The sequence below is a fragment of the Leuciscus leuciscus genome (assembly GCF_965113295.1).
Source record: "Leuciscus leuciscus genome assembly, contig: HAP1_SCAFFOLD_279, whole genome shotgun sequence".
NCBI classification, from domain to species: Eukaryota; Metazoa; Chordata; class Actinopteri; order Cypriniformes; family Leuciscidae; genus Leuciscus; species Leuciscus leuciscus.
This window is the reverse complement of record NW_028118444.1, coordinates 1-20,469: the sequence shown is the minus strand read 5'-3', so window position 1 is coordinate 20,469 and position 20,469 is coordinate 1. Positions and strand designations below refer to the sequence as shown.

The window sequence follows — 20,469 nt, the reverse complement described above, 5'->3', positions numbered from 1 at the left end:
TATAAAGTTCCGTATTAATTACAAGGTATTGCTACTGACTTATAAAGCCCTAAACGGCTTAGCTCCAGTCTATTTAACGGATCTTCTATCGCCCTATAATCCATCGCGCTCTTTGAGATCACTAAATTCAAGGCTTTTGGTCATACCTAGGATATCCAGAACCACCAAAGGAGGGAGAGCATTTTCACATTTGGCTCCAAAACTCTGGAATAGTCTTCCTGATACTGTTCGTTGCTCAGACTCGCTCTCTCAGTTTAAAACTAGATTAAAGTCGCATCTCTTCAGCCAGGCATTCATATAATCCTACAGTTCAAACTACAATCCGGCCTCTATCCAATGCCAGAGGAGAACTGGCCCCCGACTGAGCCTGGGTTCTCCCAAGGTTTTTTTTCTCCATTAAGGCACCTGATGGAGTTTTAGGACACCATTAGGTCACTTGATGGAGTTTTTCGGTTCCTTGCCACTGTTGCCTTTGGCTTGCTCAGTTGGGGATATTTTGGGGATATTTAATTTAATTTTATCAATCAATAAATTCCTATTGAAACAAACTTTGTTGTATTATTTTAATTTAATACTGTGAAGCTGCTTTGATGCAATCTGTATTGTGAAAAGCGCTATACAAATAAACTTGACTTGACTTGACTTTATTCTGCTATAACAACTGGCTGGATGCATTTCATTCCTTACATAATTGGTTAATGTTCCTCTTTTTATAGTTGAAAAAGAAATTCTACACACAAGACCAGGTGGAGCAAATGTGCTGAAGGAGTATGAAGATACAGGGACAATTAGCGATGACATGAGAAAACTGATGGTGAACATCTTGGTTGCACACGTGATTGAGACAGAAGGGTAATTATCAAAATGTAATAGTCTTGGGTTATTTAATTTGTTAGTGATTATGTAAGGAATAATTGACGACAGGCCGTTGAATTATTAGAAAAATAATGCACACCCGAGGTGGTAATGCGGTCACGACGCGAAGCGGAGTGGCCGTTACACCTCGGGTGTGCATTATTTTTCTAATAATTCAACGGCCTGAAGTCAATTATTCCGCTTATACTACAGTTACTGTTGGAGAATTTTCTTTGTCTCATCTGTGTCACACATAAATCCTATTCAAATGCATGATATGAATATTAGGGAAACTAGGCCTAGAATATGGGAGGCCCAAAAGCAGGGGAAACGAAGGCCTAAAATCATGGGAAACAGAGAGAACAGGTCAAAGGGGACAAAATGATGGGAAACACTGAACCTGTCAAAAGTGTTTACGAGGAAGAGGTTGTGTGAGGACAGGACAAAAACTGGGTGAAAGGTAGTCTAAGGACAAGAGTGGAAAAGTACCCGAAAAACCATATATGAAATCATATTTAATAAAGCGCATGCGCCAGTATGGCCACCAATAGAAATTGGACATTAATGCAGGTGTTTCTAATCGTGGCGACGTGACAAGGAGGAGCAAAGAGAAAAAGATAACCATGATAACGCTAATTGGTCACCAAGCGAGGAAATTGGACACCAAGGGATGAGAGAAAAGGTATAAGATCTGAGAGAAAACCATTGTAAAATTAGATGCTTAGCTACCATCTCACTTTGTTGAATTGTTCAATAAAGTTACTTCTGAGGCCTGAAACTTCGACTCTGAAAGATTTCTTCTGAGACCTGAACCTGATATTGAAGACCTGAACCAGAGACAGAGAATTGGCCACAACATTACCAAACCTCGAAACATTGTTCAGATTATGTATTTCAAGACGTTTGTAAAGTTTTTGTCATTAAAACGCTCTTGTATGTAGGACTAATTTCTTACGCATCTAATCCCATGCCTCCGTTGCTAATTCCAAAACGTCATTTCAGAGTTAGTAATGGAGGTTTGAGCCGCTGATAGCAGACTAATGCTGGGTTAGGGTTAGGGTTAGGTAGAGTTAGTAACGGAGGTTTGAGCCGCTGATAGCAGACTAATGCTGGGTTAGGGTTAGGTAGAGTTAGTAACGGAGGTTTGAGCCGCTGATAGCAGACTAATGCTGGGGACACACGACTAGCTGACACATTCTCTGACTGTTTTCATCGACTGCAGCAGATTTTAAACACCGACTTTGAACACAGACTGAACGCGCTGAACACGCGTTTGGGCATGATCAGTCATAAGTATCAAATTACATTCATAACCGGCCTTAAAGTGTGTTCCCGGCTTTATGCAGTTATTAATGCAGTTATTAGAGAGAGATGTTGCAATAATGAGACAGAAAAGCATGTGCGTCAATATTATAATTTTTTAATTCATTCAGTTCGTTTTAATTAATTCGTTAATTCTTTTTTTTCTATTATTGACAGATGACAGTAGACTAGCCAAATAAATGAAACCCAAAGCCCTTTTAACAAGTAGGCCTATCAATAATTATTTATTTGTTCAATTATCTGCAATAAAAATCCATGCTGCAGGACTATCCATTTATTTAGCCTATATTCAGTTTAATTTTCTATTGATTATAGATAGGACTTTATAGTTTATTTATTCAAATTAAACAACATGTTTCTATTGATTGTGAAGCTAGACATTGAAAATTGCAGATCAAGCGCATGGGGCGAAATGCTTTTTCTTGTTATGAATTGTATCCTATTTTCCGTTATTACAGTTGACTACGCGAAGTGATATGGAACTGTAATGCGGTCGAGACCTGCCTGGAACTACTTTAGCCGTGCGTTTCCCTGAAAATAATGCACACCTTAGAACGTTCGTCAACCAATCAGATTCAAGCATTCAACGGCCCTGTAGTATAAGATAGTATATAAATTGTGAACTATATTAGTTGGGTGCTACAAATTTTAAGTAATAAGCTGTTGATTGTTCTGAAAATAAGAGTAGTTTAGTTATATATTTTTAAACAATTCTCATCATTGTGAAGTAACATTGAGTGTTTCCATTTTTCAGGAGAGTCCCACATCGACTTACCAAACAGAACTATGGTTTGGGAATTATCACCTTGTTTCCCTCACTCAGAGATCCCCAAGGGAGGACTGGATATGTAAGTCATAATGTGAGATTAGAACATTCAGTATTTTTGTGATCATTTAGAAATGTCTTTCTAAGAAGTTGTCATTTTCGATGGAGGGTTACAATTTTGAGTTTTAATTTGTGTCATTTCATAAGGAACATTTTTATGATGGCCAAAAAAACGTCTCGGTTACATATGGTAACCCTCGTTCCCTGAGGGAGGGAACGGAGACGTACGTCGTGGTGAACGACGAATAGGAATCTCGCTAGAGAGGCCAATCTACTTCGAGTGAAACTAAACGGGCCAATGCATATTGGCGTGCAATCATTTGCATCAGCTGTGCAGCCTCGCAGCGCGGGTATTTAACGAGCAGCTGGTGCGATTGCACTTCAGTTTTTTGCTGAGGAGCCGAGCCGGTGAGCTGGCTGCCCCGGCGGGTCGCAGCAGATGTGGCGACGGGACGTACGTCTCCGTTCCCTCCCTCAGGGAACGAGGGTTACCATATGTAACAGAGACGTTCCCTATCGTTCGGTCACTACGACGTACGTCGTGGTGAACGACGAATAGGAATCCCTACCAAAGTGCCACAGCTGCTGCACCCCATCCAGCGCCCTGAGCAAGCCTCTACACCTTCTTGCCTGGAAGGACGATAGGAGAGGGCTTACACCGAGAGTATCCTTCACTGTTGTTCCGTGATAACCCATACAGTGAGATTATTGGATAACACTGGGAAAGCGTGCCCGAACTGAGGGAGGGGAACGCTGCGGGAGCCACAATCTTAAGAAGAGTTATGTGGGAATAAACATATGGACTAACCCAAGGGTTGTACTGCATATGAATAGTGGGTGACTTAGCCCAAGGGAAGACACGGGCTTCCGTTTAGGAGCAGCCGTGGAAGATATACACATATGGGATCCCCGTAGGGTCACACATATGGGACCCAGCCTAGACCCGGTTCTCAAGGATTCAGCGGATAAAGGCCTGGCACCGGACGCTCCGCCACGTCCGGGCCGAGGGTGTTTGGAGGACTCGACAGGCTTTGACTCTGGAGCAATAAGGGTGCACAGTAGGGTGCAGCAAGCCGACAGAGCCGGTACTCACAGTGCTTCTACCCCTTTAGGGTGAGAACATGGGAGGACACGGGCTCTACACGTAGGCTATAGTATCTAGCGAACGTGTTAGGTGTCGCCCAGCCCGCAGCTCTACAGATATCTGTTAGTGAGGCGCCACGTGCCAGCGCCCAGGAGGATGCAACGCCTCTCGTGGAGTGTGCATGCAACCTGAGTGGGCAGGGCACGCCTTGAGCTTGGTAAGCCAAGGCGATGGCATCCACTATCCAGTGGGCCATCCTCTGCTTGGAGACAGCCTTCCCTTTCTGCTGGCCTCCGTAACAGACAAAGAGCTGGTCTGAGGTCCTGACGCCTTGAGTTCTGTCCACATACATAGAGCGCGAACGGGACAGAGCAAAGCCAGGGCTGGGTCTGCCTCCTCCAGGGGCAGCGCTTGCAGGTTCACTACCTGATCTCTAAAGGGAGTGGTAGGAACCTTGGGCACATAGCCAGGCCGGGGTCTCAGTACAACATGGTTGTCACCCGGCCCGAACTCTAGGCACGATTCGTCGACCGAAAATGCTTGCAGGTCCCCTACCCTCTTGATCGAGGTCAGTGCAATCAGCAGCAAAGTCTTCAAGGAGAGAAGCTTTAAGTCTGCTGACTGCAAAGGCTCAAAGGGAGCATCCTGGAGTGCTCGGAGCACTAGGGAAAGGTCCCAAGAGGGTATGGAGGGGGGACGAGGAGGATTTAATCGTCTCGCCCCCCTAAGGAACCTGACGATCAGGTCGTGCTTTCCAACTGTTTTGCCATCTATGTGGTCATGATAAGCTGAAATAGCGGCAGCGTGTACTTTGAGGGTGGAGGGAAACAGCCTTCGCTCCAACCCTTGCTGCAAGAAGGAAAGCACTGACCCTATCGAACATCTTCGGGGGTCCTCTCTGCGAGAGGAACACCACTCGACGAACAGGTTCCACTTCAAGGCGTACACACGTCTCGAAGACGGCGCTCGCGCAGAAGTGATGGTGTTAAGTACCTCCGAGGGTAAGTCACCTAGAACCTCCGCGTCCCACCAGGGACCAGACATGGAGTTTCCAGAGGTCCAGACGCGGGTGCCATAGGGTGCCCCGTCTCTGAGTCAGAAGATCCTTCCTCAGAGGAATGGGCTAGGGAGGGACTGTTACGAGGAGCATGAGTTCTGGGAACCAAGTCCGGGTGGGCCAATAGGGAGCCACCAGAAGGACCTGCTCCTCGTCCTCCCTGACTTTGCACGGAGTCTGTGCAAGTAGGCTCACTGGGGAAAACGCATTTTTGCGAAGGCCCCGGGGCCAGCTGTGAGCCAGTGCAACCGTGCCGAGTGTTCCCTCGGTCAGGGAGTGAAACAGCTGGCAGTGGGAGGTGTCTGAGGAGGCAAACAGGTCTACCTGAGCCTCCCCGAACTCTCTCCAAATCAGCTGAACCACCTGGGGGTGGAGTCGCCATTCTCCCGAAGCACAGCTCGTGATAGCTCGTCGGCCACACGGTTGAGCACACCGGGGACATACATGGCTAGAAGCGACCTCAGATGCTTCTGACTCCAGAGGAGGAGATGACGGGCGAGTTGCGACATGAGACGGGAGCGTAGACAACCTTGTCGGTTGATGTACGCAACGGTCACAGTGTTGTCCGTACGGACCAGCACGTCTCTGCCCTGAAGCGGCTTTTTTAAGCGGCTCAGAGTGAGACGTAGTGCAAGCAACTCAAGGCAGTTGATGTGCCAATGCAGTTGGGGGTCCGTCCACACCCCTGACACTGCATGCCCGTTTTACGTGGCACCCCAGCCGGTGGGAGAGGCATCTGTGAAACCACAGCATGCCTGGACACCTGTTCCAAGGGGACTCCTGCCCGAAGGAACGAGGGGTCTGACCACGGACTGAAGGACTGGCGGCACTCCGGTGTGATTGTCACCCTGTGAGTGCCGTGATGCCACGCCCATCTCGGGATTCGGCCGAAAAGCCAGTGCTGAAGCGGTCTCATATGGAGCAGTCCAAGCGGGGTTACCGCTGCTGCCATATGCCCCAGGAGCCTCTGAAAGAATTTCAGTGGGACCGCCGTCCTGCCTTTGAATGTGTTCAAGCAGTTCAACACCAACTGAGCGCGCGCTGCTCTGTGAGGCGCTCTGTCTGAGTGACCGAATCCAACTCCATACCGAGAAAAGAGATCCTCTGCACGGGGGCGAGTTTGCTCTTTTCCCGGTTGACCTGAAGGCCCAGCTGGCTGAGGTGCCTGAGCACGAGGTCCCTGTGTTCGCATAACTGATCTCGAGAGTGTGCCAGTATGAGCCAGTCGTCGAGACAGTTGAGGATGCGAACGCCCTGTTCTCTCATGGGAACAAGGGCCCCCTCTGTGACTTTCGTGAAGACACGGGTAGACAGGGACAGGCCGAAGGGCAGGACCTTGTACTGATATGCTCGACCCTCGAACGCAAGCACAGAACGGCCTGTGTTGGGGAAGAATCGAGACATGAAAGTACGCGTCCATCAGGTCGATCGCTGCAAACCAATCTCGGGGACGGGTGCATTCGAAAATGCGTTTCTGCGTGAGCATTTTGAACGGTAGCTTTTGAAGGCTCCGATTCAAAACTAGCAGGTCCAAGATCGGTCGTAACCCACCACCTTTATTGGGTACAATGAAGTAGGGACTGTAGTGCCCTGACCTCATATCGGCTGGAGGGACCGGCTCTATCACGTCCTTCGCCAGTAGGACTGCGATCTCCGCGCACAAGACATGGGCATCGGCTGCTCTCACTGTAGTGGAGTGGATGGCCCGAAACTTGCAGGGACGCCGGGCGAACTGAATCGCATAGCTGAGCCTGATGGTCCGAATGAGCCAGCGAGACGGACTGGGGAGCACTAGCCAGGCTCGCAGAGACCGTACAAGCGGGACCAAAGGGACCGTAGGCGTACCCGGAGTGGGGCAGCGAGGTGGAACACAGGGGCTCGGCTTGGGAGGCTCTCTCTGGGAGGCGGCCCGTAGCGGAGTCTGAGTGTGTCGTGAAACACTTACCCGGTTCCACGAGGCAGGAGGTGGCTTGGTTGCGTTCTCGAACCGCACACTGTTGCCTGCTGGCGATAGAAGAGGCGGATGAGAGTGGTGAGGATTCTCTCCTCCCACTGCTCTCCTGGCCCTTTTCAGACCCAGGGATGGAAGAACTGCTCTTTTTTTTAATTTTTTTTTATTTAGGTACCACTGTGACTCCAGTGGTGGAACACTCAAAAGATTCGTTCCCCGGCCCTCACCGGGTGAAAGCAGCTCCACCCATCTCCGGGTCACCCATCTCAGGGGTGATTGTTTCACCGACCACTTAAACAGTGGCTGAGACGGGCGGTGTCATCCTCCTGCAGCGGACACAGTAGAGCAGGCTGTGCCGGAGTGTTTTTTTTTTTTTTTTTTGCAGGGGATGACACCCTTGGCGACGAGTAGACTGAGGGGCGGCCCACGAGGCACTCTGGTGGTACGTCGGGGAAAGCGCTTCAGTCTGCTGCTAACTGCGGAGAACTGCTGGGCCAATTCTCAACAGTGTCGCCGAAAAGGCCACCTTGTGAGATGGGAGCATCGAGAAAGTGTACTTTGACAACGTCTCGCACCTCTGCAAGGACAGCCAGGGGCGTTTCTGGACCACCAAGGTGGACATCGTCTGGCCGAGGGCCTGCGCTGTGACTTGAACACGGTCAGTCGACAAGCGCAGCTCAACTCCGGCTTAGAACTACCCTCGTGCAATAAGAGTGCCTTGGCCTCGCATGCAGGGCAGAGGTGGCTCGCCAGAGGCACAGCCACCCCACCATCGAGGGTAGCGAGAGAGGTGAAAACTTATGCAGAATTTGCCACTTTTGGCGTTCCATATTTTGCCACCAATATAGCTCCATACTCCTAGGTTTTCAATGCACATCCGAGAAAGACCCGGGAAAGCATGGCTGTCAGTTCTGAATCTGATTCAGCATAAGCACACACACTATTACAGTGGGAACTCAGCATACCCTCATTTCCAGAACAAAACAGGCCCTCTCTCCGATCCAGCAATCGACATCTGCCCTCAGCTGGAGCCCTGAATGAAACGCTAGGTTCCTCCAATTTTGAAGGACCAGCAATCCCATCCAGAAGCTGCACAACTTGTGATGCGCTAGAGAGGGAGGGGCCCTAGGGGGTTGGTTCCCCGAAGGAGAAGCCCTCAGCTCTCAGATCACCCAAGCCATTCTACTGAAGTAGACCTCACCTGGTGGCCACCAGGGAGGGCGCTACAACGGAGAATAGACAAGGAGACCGTGCACCTAGAGCGCCGAGCGAGCGCTGGGTTGCCGTGACAACCCGCGCTGCAGCCCGGCAGCTCGACGGCACACGACACGCTGAGGAGCGAGAGATCCGTCGGGTTTTCCCCGCGGAAGCTCTCGCCGATCTCCACGGTCCCCCAGAGTGCCGAGCAGACCTGCAGCTGTGCTTTTACACACAAGCAGCGGCTGGCCAACAAACAGAGGGGACTCAAACTTTCCGGAGAAAGAAGAGTTGACCGGCGTGTCGACGTGGTCATGTTCCCGTGCGAGAACATGAACCACCCACAAACACAGTCTCACATGTTTCCCAGGCATGCGAGACAGTGATCGTGGCCGTCAGTGAGGACAGGAAACGACCGCAACCAGAAACACACGGGTGGAATGTCATCTTTAGAAAGACGCAACTCACACCCATGTAAGCTCTTTCAGGGAAATACTCTCCTTGGTACTGAAGCACGCAGGGGAACGGTCGCAGCGGACACAGACAGGAATGCAACCTGTCGTACGCTGTCTCCCTTCACGGCGGTCTTTACCAGCCATTAGAACGGCTATTCAGCGCTCTTGGCGCACCGTTACCAGCTGTGAAAACAGCTTTTTTGTTTTGCTCAGTAACACAAAAACAAAAGAGAGAAAAAGAAAGTCGACCCCGCTGCTGCGCTGTATCGCCCGCACCAGACACGAGAGATCATCTTGAAGAGCTTGCTCGTTGTTTGATCACTCAGTAGATTAAACAGCATCGAAACGCTCGGCTCCGAAGCAAAAAGCTGAAGTGCAATCGCACCAGCTGCTCGTTAAATACCCGCGCTGCGAGGCTGCACAGCTGATGCAAATGATTGCACGCCAATATGCATTGGCCCGTTTAGTTTCACTCGAAGTAGATTGGCCTCTCTAGCGAGATTCCTATTCGTCGTTCACCACGACGTACGTCGTAGTGACCGAACGATAGGGAACACTGGGTTCTTGTCATGGCGCCTCAAAACAGTACAACGGGGGACAAAACCTTCTGCAAATAAGGATGATCCAAAAACAGAGGAAAAGGGAGGCCCTTTGCTTGACAGACAGCTGTGTCACCGTGAAGATCAGCTAGATAATGACCAAAGTTTAGAGGCTATCTCCTTGACGAATCATACAAGTGACCGTGATGTCATCATGCAGAAGATGAGGACCACGTTTGAATACAGACAGCACCTTATCCAGAGAAATCCACCACCATTCTCTCAGTTTTTCCTCGATTCCTGGATACTAAAGGATTGGTATGGATTTTGTCTTTCCTTTTTTTTGACCAAATTGAAATGCTAGTTTCAGAGAATTGTCAAATAGTCTGCTTTGTTGAAAACACATTTAGCTTGTTAAGAAATGTAATATTTTATGGTAATTTCTTTACATGTTTTCTGCAAACTGCTTCAGATTCTTCAGGACTTCACGCTCCTCTTTGGGTCAGAATCTGCTTCCAGACTTTTTGAAAGGTGGCCAACTGTCTTCAAAGCAAAGGTTATCAGGCTAGCAGAAACCTTGACTTCCACTCCACTGCTGAAAAGATTACGGTCATCTGCCAAAGAGAAAAGGGAGGAACAGGATTCCCCAGGTAGAGTTGTACAGAACTAACTTGCAATGGTTTAAAATCTGCTTAACTTAGTTATTGTAGTGTAGACATTTAACATATGTTTTGTGTTTTTCAGAATGGGACAGTGACCTATCATCCTTCCTTCTACTTCTGCATCTCTTGTCACCCCAGGCTTCAGGAAGAAAAAAAACCCCACAAGATCAGTATTTCTCAGGCTGTTGACCACGTGGTGGTATTTCAAAAAGTAGGTTATTGGTGACAAAATACAAGGGCTAGAAGCGTTATACTTAGATTTGCTCCGTTAATTTCTCCATCTTATAATTCACTATTAGATGAACTGTAAATGGGGGTAAATATAGTAAGTTATCTAAATGTAAATGATCTAAACCAGAGATGTTCACAAGTCTTTAAGCTGAAGTCCGAGTCGAGTCTCAAGTCATTTCATGGCTTACAAAAAATAAATAAAAAATGCTTAAAAATCACCTTTAACAGCTAGTTGGTGCATATACTGTTTTCTTCTGGAGTGTCTCTTGTTCTGTACAATGTTCAATCAAGCTAAAAAGACTAAAATTTATGCTAACTGATAGGGGTGTGACGAGATCTCGTGTTACGAGATCTCGCGAGATTAAAACGCGACGAGATTTCTCGTCGAGGTGAAACTTTAGGCTTGTTTGAGATGCGACTTGCCTCGCCTGAAATGTATGCGAGAGTAGGCGGCTGCAGTGAGAGGAGGAGTGAAAAAAGAGCAGGCAAGCCGGACAGTTCGCTCTTCACGCAGTGGATCTGACACCTGTGAGATCAAAGATGGATATCGCGGGATTCACGGGATTCACGCTCGTGCAGAGTGTTGCTAATAAACTGGATGGAATTTAAGTTCTGTTGCTTTTATATGAAAATAAGTATAATGAACAAGACACCCATAAGTAGCCTACTTATTTAATTCCATTCCAAATACATGTTTATCAATCTTTTTTTTTCTTTAATACAGACATGTGTTTTTATTATTATTTTTTTTTATAAAAATTACATTGCATAACCCAAAGAGATCGCACTGTCAGATAGTTTGGGAATATTCACACATAACGTATACACATAAAACATGATATCAGAGTTTTAAAATCAAACATTTTAAAAGAGAACATACATCACGGTTGTTTAAACCAATGATCATTAAGCTGTGTCGTCAGTAAGTCGTTTCCCATCATGCTTTTGATCAGCGCAGTCAGTGGAGAGCAACTGCGCTCGACTGCAGAATCCGACACGTGCGGCTTGCGCTCGCGAGAGTTTTTTGACATACGTCAGCATGACATCAGAGCAAGGCGGACCGCACTCGGACACATTTCTAACCGGCATGCATCTCGCGCTGATCACCGGTGATCGATTCTGCGCAGATTTTGCTCATCTCAAACAAGCCTATTGTCTCGTGAGTTGTTGTGATGTCAGTGATGGAGCGTGAGGGTGAAATTAGTATTGAAGATGTCCCTGCCACTTTTAAATCATTTGTGTGCTGGGCCAATCACACACACACTCCGCGTACACACACACACACACACTCACTGTCCCTCGCTCACTCACTCACTCGCGCGCACACACACACACACACACACGCTCACTCACTGTTGCTCGCACTCTCACTCGCTCGCGCACACTCACTCTCGCTCGCATTCAACCCGTCGTGGAGGACCGTTAAAATTAAACATGCTAGTCTTTCTGTCGTGATGTCCTGAAGCATCGCAGACGCGTAGGTTATCGCCCACTATGACACACTATACGAAATAAAACGATCGAATCTTGCGTCCCGACGCCCGTTGTCCGAATCTCCACGAAACGGATCGTGCCAAAATCGTGCTAAAATAGTGTAATCTGAACCAGGCAGGTAATAAACATTTGACCTATCATGCAAAGAACCTATTAAAGCACTAAGACATGGGAACAGTATAGCTAACATTCACATAGCTAACATTCACATATCCGACATCGCAATAAACAATGTTATCGCACATCGCAGCTTTTCCTCATATCGTGCAGCCCTGCCCAAAGGTCTCAACTGCTGCCAGAAATCGTCGACATGCTTATATTCTTGAAAAAGAACATTACCATAATCTTAGGCTGTTCTGTGTAGTTCATTTATCTCTTTTTCATGCTTGAAGAAAAAAAATGTGTTTCTGTTTGAACTTGTAGTTTTGAGAAAGCAGTACTTTGATTATGGATACACACTTACGGTTTGCATTTAAAGTGTTATTTCAGTTATTTATATTTATTTTATTTATACTGTTTTATTTTTTTATGTTCGATTTGTGGAAAGGAGTTAGAGTTCTCATGTGAAATCGTACAGGGGAGAAGCCAGACGGTAGAGTTTATAGCAAAACATTTTGCAGTGTTTGCATGTCCTTTACTGCATAGAATTAATTAAAATAGAAGTAAAATAACATTCATTACAAGTTGATTTCAAAATGCACCTAAATTGTTTTGCATTTTGTGATTTTCAGTCGAATAAAAGACTATTTTCCATTCATATATTTCATCATTGAGGATTTCTTAAATTGTGTAAAAATCTCGTCTTGTCTTGTTCTCGTGAACCCAATCTCGTGTCTCGTCTCGTCTCGTGGAGTGAGCGTCTCGTCACACCCCTACTAACTGATAAACCTGCACTTGTTTGTCATTACTATTAATCAAATTTGTGTTTTTGTTTGTTTGTTTTCTTCATTCAGGCATGCCGGAGTATACAGGAACATCTTGAGGCGGAAGAGAATCGTCAACCATACATTCTTGCCACAGGGAGCAGCAAGGAAACTATCAGTCAGTTCTTCATTGTGGTTGATAAAAAGCTCATCCCCTGTCAAGAATCCTCTTCACTTGCAGCAATTGATGAACTCTTCAAGGTCCATTTTGTTTTCAGCATCAGTTATGATCTTCCACTCAAAAATATGTACACTTTTCTCCAGACTACAATCTACGGAATTGATGTTGGCACCACAAGTGAGAGCCCAAGGGTAAAGGAGCTCAGAGCGAAGTTATTGAATGATGTTTAGATGCTACATCTGTAAAACGCTGCTTGCTACAACAGTAAAATTAATTCGGCACCTTAAACTTGTACATGGTTTGTATCCTGGCAAGAAATTTGAGCTGGTTTGTGCTCAGGATGGTTGTTGCTTGCAATTTAATAGTTATGCAGGTTTTAAAAAACATTTAACTAGATTTCATTTTAGTGGTGTAGCATCAAACAGTGAGAATGTATATCACTACAAAATCAACAAGCTCCAAATCCCGGTGAAGCAGCATCACTTGTTGTGTCTAACACAGAGCAAAGTTCAGATAATGATGCAAGTTTGCATGAATTTTCTTCTGTTTCAAGGGATTGTTCCAAAGAAATGTGTGCATCCATAATAGCTAAATTGCAGGGTAACGGTGTTGCAAACAGTGTTATTATGTCAGTTGTTGAAAGCATGGAGGATTTTGTCACTGATTTCCATACAAGTTTAAGGGAAAACATTTTAAATGTTGTGCCTGTTGACAGCACAAGTAGAAGTTCAGTTGAAGATGTTTTTAATAGTTTTCATAATCCATTCTCCGATTTTAATACCGATACAAAATGGAGAAAATATTTCAGTGAGAAATGGGGGGTTGTTGAACCTACTGAAATACACTTAGGTGTCAGATACGATACAAGAAAGAATAAGATCTCTGGAATGTATGAACAGATTCCAGTTAATGACACTTTCATATATATCCCTCTTCTGAAGACTCTTGAATTCATTTTTAGGAATAATGAGGTGTGTAATCTTATTCAAGAGAAACGGCAAAGTGACACGTATCGAGATTTGTGTGATGGACAGTATTACAAAAACCATCCTTTGTACTCCATCCATAGCAATGCCCTTCAGATCCAAATTTACTACGATGATTTCGAAACGGCAAACCCATTAGGATCTCAACATGGAATTCATAAACTTGGCTGTTTATATTTTGTGCTTCGTAACCTGCCAGCACACATAAATTCTTCCTTAATGAACATACATCTAATTTCTTTGTTCCATTCTGAGGATGGAAAAAACTATGGCATGGACAAAATACTTGGCCCATTGGTTGATGATGTGAAAATACTTGAGCAGGAGGGAATGAAGGTGTCATTTTCTGAGGAGCCCATCTTTGGTACTATTGCGCAATTTACCGGCGATAACCTTGGTCTAAATGGTATTCTTGGTTACGTTGAATCTTTTTCTGCGAAACATTACTGCAGACTGTGCCTCACTGACAAGGTGTTAGCACAGGAAGTATTTAGTTAGGATGATCCGCGGGTGATATTGCGTAGCAGAAACCTAAATGAGGAACATTATAAGTATCTAGCTGACAACCCTAATGAAAACTCCTGTTATGGTATTAAAAGAAATTCTGTACTCAATACCTTGACTTACTTTAATGTATCAGAGAACTTTGTGCTGGATATTATGCATGATATCCTGGAGGGAGTTGCACAGTATGAAGTGAAACTGCTTTTTGAATACATGAGTTGCAATCTAATTTCTTGCGATTGCATTCCTCAAAGATTGTATGCCTTCAACTATGGCTATTTGGACAAAAATAATCGCCCAACCAAGGTTAACCTTCAACAAGCTGGAAACAGCATTGGACTCAACGCAAGTCAGACATTGTGTCTAGTGATGCACCGATGTGAAAATTGTGTCCGATACCGATAACCGATATTAATATTGCTGTTATGGCCGATACCGATATTTACCGATGTCGATATCTCTGTATAGAAAACAAATTTTAATGATTATCAAATAAAGAGCTATTTTCCAAAACACTTTTTTTTTGTTTTTTTTTACTTTAGAAATGACTGATATTGGGCACCTTTACCTGTGTGCAAAATATGTCACATACGACACACATGCATTATACTGCATTGCATATACAGTAATGTGTGCTGGTCAACTTGTCTAAAATTAAGAAACCCTTAGAAAACAGTAAAAACAACAACAAAAAAACAGGAACATTGTGTAAAATTAAGATAGGCTACTTTATTTATTATTCCAATATCCAAATATGATACTAAAAAATACCACAGGGAAAAGGGCTTCTATTTGTGACGTGCTGTCTGTTTGAACATTGCACATTTTAAACAGGACACTCATTAACTGAATAAATGTTAGCCAATACAAACATATTTATAGAAAACAGTTGACAATGAATAGACAGGAGTCCAATAATAGCATAACGAATCATTCTAAAAATAACAACAAGTAGCCTAGGCTATAAGACGAATCCGACATGGGCTGTGTTAACAGTAAAACGTCCGTCATTTAACGAATTTTAAAAACACGGATGGATAATACAAAATACTTTCTGATATTTTGACAGAAAAAAAACAAGCAAGAACAAAATTTAAACTTAGCCCGTCAATTTTTCATTTTACAATTATCTTCTCTCTCTGTGTGTGCGCGCGTCCGTGTTTGTGAGAGAGAGAGCTCGCGCAGCACTGATACAACGGTAGCCTACTTTTTAATCCATAAGTAACGAACGCGCTAGTTTTCATACAAAATAAATATGTAACATAATTAGGTAGGCTACTTTAGTTATTATTAATACAATAACGTAACACATGAAGGCTACGTTTCTCAACACTGAGAATGAATCAATAAACGCCTGTTTCTCCAGACTCGCGCTTATCAGTAATCCACAAATCACACGTGCTGTCACTTTTGAGAAAAATCTAATTCGAACGGGTATGAAATATCAAGCAATATATTCAAATATCTACGAGTCAAAAAACGATCAGTCAAAAATGTGTCATGAAGAGGAAAAAAACATAAGTCGCACTGGACTGCGTTAACAATGTTACGGACGGGACAGTTGACGTGAGCGCTCTGAGAGCGCCACTAAGACTGCTTTAAAACTTTCACAGAGACCTCAAACAGAAAGCACAAAAAGCCTGTCTTTAAATTTAATTTCGTTTTGTATTAATTGTATCTTAATTTTGATAAATGTTTCATCAACCATTTGCCTGGATTGAATTAAATAAGAAGTAAATATAGTAGAAAATATTTAATCAGGACACGAGGCGAGGGCGCGTGAACCTGGAGCACGTCTCATAAATGAACCGAAATCTACCTGCCTCACAGACCGGACATATATAGAAAGCTTGAAATGTCTATTTTTAAACAGAACAATTCAAAACGAAAGAAAACAGACTGTTCTCTGCTTATGTCATCTGTATGAAATGTGTATTTATCTCCGGCACATTCACTACTGCTAAGATCGAGTCAGCATCGTCAACTTCATCTTCAACTTCACACGTCAAATATCGGCCTGTTCACATCGGCCATATTTTGACATCGGAACGATACCGATGTGTAAAAAAATGACCATATCGGCGGCCGATATATCGTGCACCACTAATTGTGTCTCATTAGGAACATCCCTCTCATATTTCGAGATGTAGTCCCAGAAGGGGATAAGCACTGGCATTTGATGTTGCTCCTCTTACATAGTTAACATTATATTTTCTCCTTGCATCTCTGAAGGAATGACAATATTTTTGAAGCATCTGATAGTGGAGCATCATCGATTGTTCAAGGAGTTGTACCCTTCTAGGAATCTGATTCCAAAGCACCACCTTATGATTCACTACCCTGATTGGATCAGGCAAATTGGCACATTAATTCATGTATGGACTATGAGGTATGAAGCAAAACACAGGTTTTTTAAGAAAAATCTAAAAAATTTCAAAAACCTGACCAAATCACTTGCCAAAAAACACCAGCTAGCCATTGCCTATCACTGGGAGCACTGTACTATCAAAGGTATTGAGTCTGGCCCTGTTTCAAAAGAATTGTTGTCCGACCTTGAAAACGGTGATTTTATTTCTGAGCAGCTCCACATTGATCTCTCAAGTGAATTAACGGTCACACCGTGGGTTAAGTGTCATGGTACGGAGTATCGTAGTGGTCTTGTTGTGTGCTTAGACTTGGTTGATGATGCACCTGTCTTTGGAAAAATAAAATTTTTATTATGGATGGAATTTTTTTTTTTGCCATCATGTATGGAATCAGAGTTTGTTGAACATCTTCATGCTTTCAGTGTTTTTGCACAAGAGAACAGTCTTGTGCTCAAAAAACCTGACGAATTGTTTTACCACAAGCCGTTTGATTTACAAATGTCCTATGGAAATGACAGTCTATTTTACATCGGTTTGGACTGTTATTTGTAAAAAAAAAAATAATAAAAAAAAATTTATTCATGTAATTTAAAGTACTGGCTAGATGTATTGGTGCTCTGTGCTGGAATAAAGTTTTGAAAGAGTAATACAGAGTGATGTGTTTATTTCAAAGTGAATTTATTCTTTTCAGATTAAATCATTGTTAGTTTATTTTACAGTTCTTTAAAGTAGGTAATGCAAAACCCTAATAAGAAAAACTGGTAACTCCTTTAGTGTTGTTTTTTATTTGTAAATAGGTGTTCCATCAACACCAGGATGGTGTAAAATTTGACTCCTATAAGGTTGAGAAGATTGTCATTTCCATTTTTTTAAAGTGTTAGGTCAACACCAGAACAGTGTAGAAGTTTAACTCTGCCAGTGTTTGCTACAAAGCTGCACCCAGCTCTGTAACAGTGTTGTTGTTCTCTGCATTGGTGTTAAAATTTTACTCTCTTAGTGTTCATATTGTTACACTGTGTCGGTGTTGCGAGAGGCAACACTTTTGAAAGTGTTGAACTAACACTTTGTGGGTGGTTCCCATATATACACTTTCAAAGTGTTGAAATTAACTCTATTGGTGTTGATTTCCGGATTTCAAATTTACTGTGATCAAATTATGTACTACATATTACAGCATTGTTTCAATACAAGACATACCAATGGACTCACGCACCTTTCTGTCTTCTTTGGGCACCAGATGTTCCTTCCTCACCCGAAACAAAGGACTTATTCGATTAGCTTGCGTTGATATAGGACTGGTCTTCCTTCTCTGCTGTAAAACAAGAAAGTCTCGACTTACTCTATGTGCAATAACTATTGTTCTTGAAACATAAATTAAGACAGTTATAAATAAGTTAATTTACCATACGATTCAGGAGAGAACATTTGATGAGTAAATACTGATTGCAATATTCTAAAAAATAAATAAGCAAACTTAAGAACAATTCAAATTCCCTAACATAGGGGTTTATATAAACTGATATTCTAATATAAGTAAGAAGAATTTAATAGCAGGGACTGTATCAATTTTCTTTAAGGATTTACAAAATAAAGAAAAGTCATTTTTTAATGCATTCACATTTGGAAGAGATTTTGTGAAACGACATTTGTGGATATAGAATTTAACAAACAGTATAATATTATTTATCAAATATTCAACTTTTTTATTTTTCATTAAAAGTCCATATTTGATTAGCCTGGTAATACCAGACTCTGCTACTTCACTTTGCTTCGTATACAGAGTCTGGCATAGCATAATAGAGAAGTGTTTTCTCTCTCGCGGGGGGGCGCTTGTCTGAAGTTTAAAATCATTGGTTACCCGTAAGCCAATCACATAACGTTTGGTTATGGCGTGTGTTATGCGCATGCTCAGCCGCATCTAACTTCCACTGTAAACGCATGTATGATGCAAAAACTAAACCGTCGAGCGAAATACCGGAGTGAACACGGCTGTGAATGACTTTTGCAGATTATGTGAAGTAAATCTACGCATCCACGGTACAATCAGCGTCTACGTCACGGCTCTCAGCCCGCCCTCTGTTCGTTGATTGGCCCGGCTGTTTTCAGGCCGGTGGAAAACTGAAAGATAGGCTGCTATCTCAGACTGACTACAAGAGCGAAATGAAATTAGCGGAAGTAGGAAGTCTGACGTAGTCAGGCTAATATTTGATCCCATTCCAGGAAAAAAAATCAGATCGTGACGTAACTCTTTGATAGCGAGAAAGTTAACCTGCGCATGCGCGGCCCCGCCCACTAAATCCAGCGGGGTGAAGCTGGAGCTCCAGCGAGGGGAGGAGCTGGAGCTCTAGCTCCTCCCATTTGGCACTGCAGAGTACATATATATATATATATATATATATATATACAGTACCAGTCAAAAGTTTGGATATGTTACTATTTAATGTTTTTGAAAGAAGTCTCTTATGCTCATCAAGCCTGCAGTAAAAAAAAAAACTGTAATATGAAATATTATTACAATTTAAAATAATGGTTCTCTTTTTTAATATACTTTAAAATATAATTTATTTTTGTGATGCAAAGCTGAATTTTCATCAGCAAGTACTCCAGTCTTTGGTGTCTTATGATCCTTCAGAAATCATTCTAATATGCTGATTTATGATCAATGTTGGAAACAGTTGTGCTGCTTAATATTTTTTTTTATAACCTGAGATACTTTTTTCAGGATAATTTGATGAATAAAAAGTTAAAAAGAACTGTATTTATTTAGAATAGAAATCTTTTGTAACAATATACACTACCGTTCAAAAGTTTGGTAACAATCTTTTTTTTTTTTTAAAGAAATTAGTACTTTAATTCAACAAGGATGCGTTAAATTGATAAAAGGTGATGGTAACGATTTATATTGTTAGAAATGTTTTTATTTTGAATAAATGCTGTTTTAATGAATAAATGCTGTTAACGTTTTACTCAATGAATCCTGAAAAAAGTATTCCAAAAAAATATATTAAACAGCACAACTGTTTCCATCATTGATAATAACTGAGTATCAAATCATCATATTAGAATGATTTCTGAAGGATCATAAGACACCAAAGACTGGAGTACTTGCTGATGAAAATTCAGCTTTGCATCACAAAAATAAATTACATTTTAAAATATATTAAAAAAGAGAACCATTATTTTAAATTGTAATAATATTTCATAATATTACTGTTTTTTGTTTTGTTTTGTTTTTTAACTGCAGGCTTGATGAGCATAAGAGACTTCTTTCAAAAACATTAAAAATAGTAATGTTTCCAAACTTTTGACTGGTACTGTATATATATATATATTTTATGGCAAAAGAGAGCAAGCAAGCCTTGTGTTGTTCCCTGCCCACGTTATATCACGGGTGGGGAGGACACACACTTCAGCTTTGTGTTGCTTGTTTGGGAGTGGAGCATGCCAACAGTCAGTTCTCGAGGGGGCTGACTGTGAGCATTGCGAGGAGCTGTCCGTGAGGACGCTCCGCTCCCGCCGGCCATTCTTCGAGGAGGACGGTTCGGTGCGCACTCCCCGAGGCGCGGGTCCCGCTGCTGCCGAGGCACGGCGTCGACGCGCATCTTGGGGATCGCAAATGGATCGAACAGCGGGGTTTGAGACGGGCCCCGCCCTATCTCTGCCTTTAAACGCTCTGCGGTTTCTCCTCCCCGGGATGAGGCACTCATGCTGCGATTTCCAGTTCCGAGGAATTGGTATCGTTAGTGTTTTTGTTAAGAGAACAAAACAATTAAAAATATAAAGAACAAAGCAGATGTTTATGAATTTTCAATAAATAAATAAACAAGTCAGCTCATAACTCTGTTGAATAAAGAGGAGCTTTTAAAAGGAGGTTTTATCTAGTGCTGTTGCTAAG

The 20,469-nt window shown here is 43.2% G+C and overlaps 1 long non-coding RNA gene across 1 annotated transcript; it reads left to right on the top strand.

The window, feature by feature from the left end:
• Window positions 1-9,646: 9,646 nt before the first annotated feature.
• Window positions 9,647-12,992, top strand: LOC309491483. The gene is made up of 3 exons (XR_014203141.1): window positions 9,647-9,937; window positions 10,032-10,160; window positions 12,628-12,992. It is a non-coding gene; the product is annotated as an uncharacterized lncRNA (long non-coding RNA).
• Window positions 12,993-20,469: the final 7,477 nt, after the last annotated feature.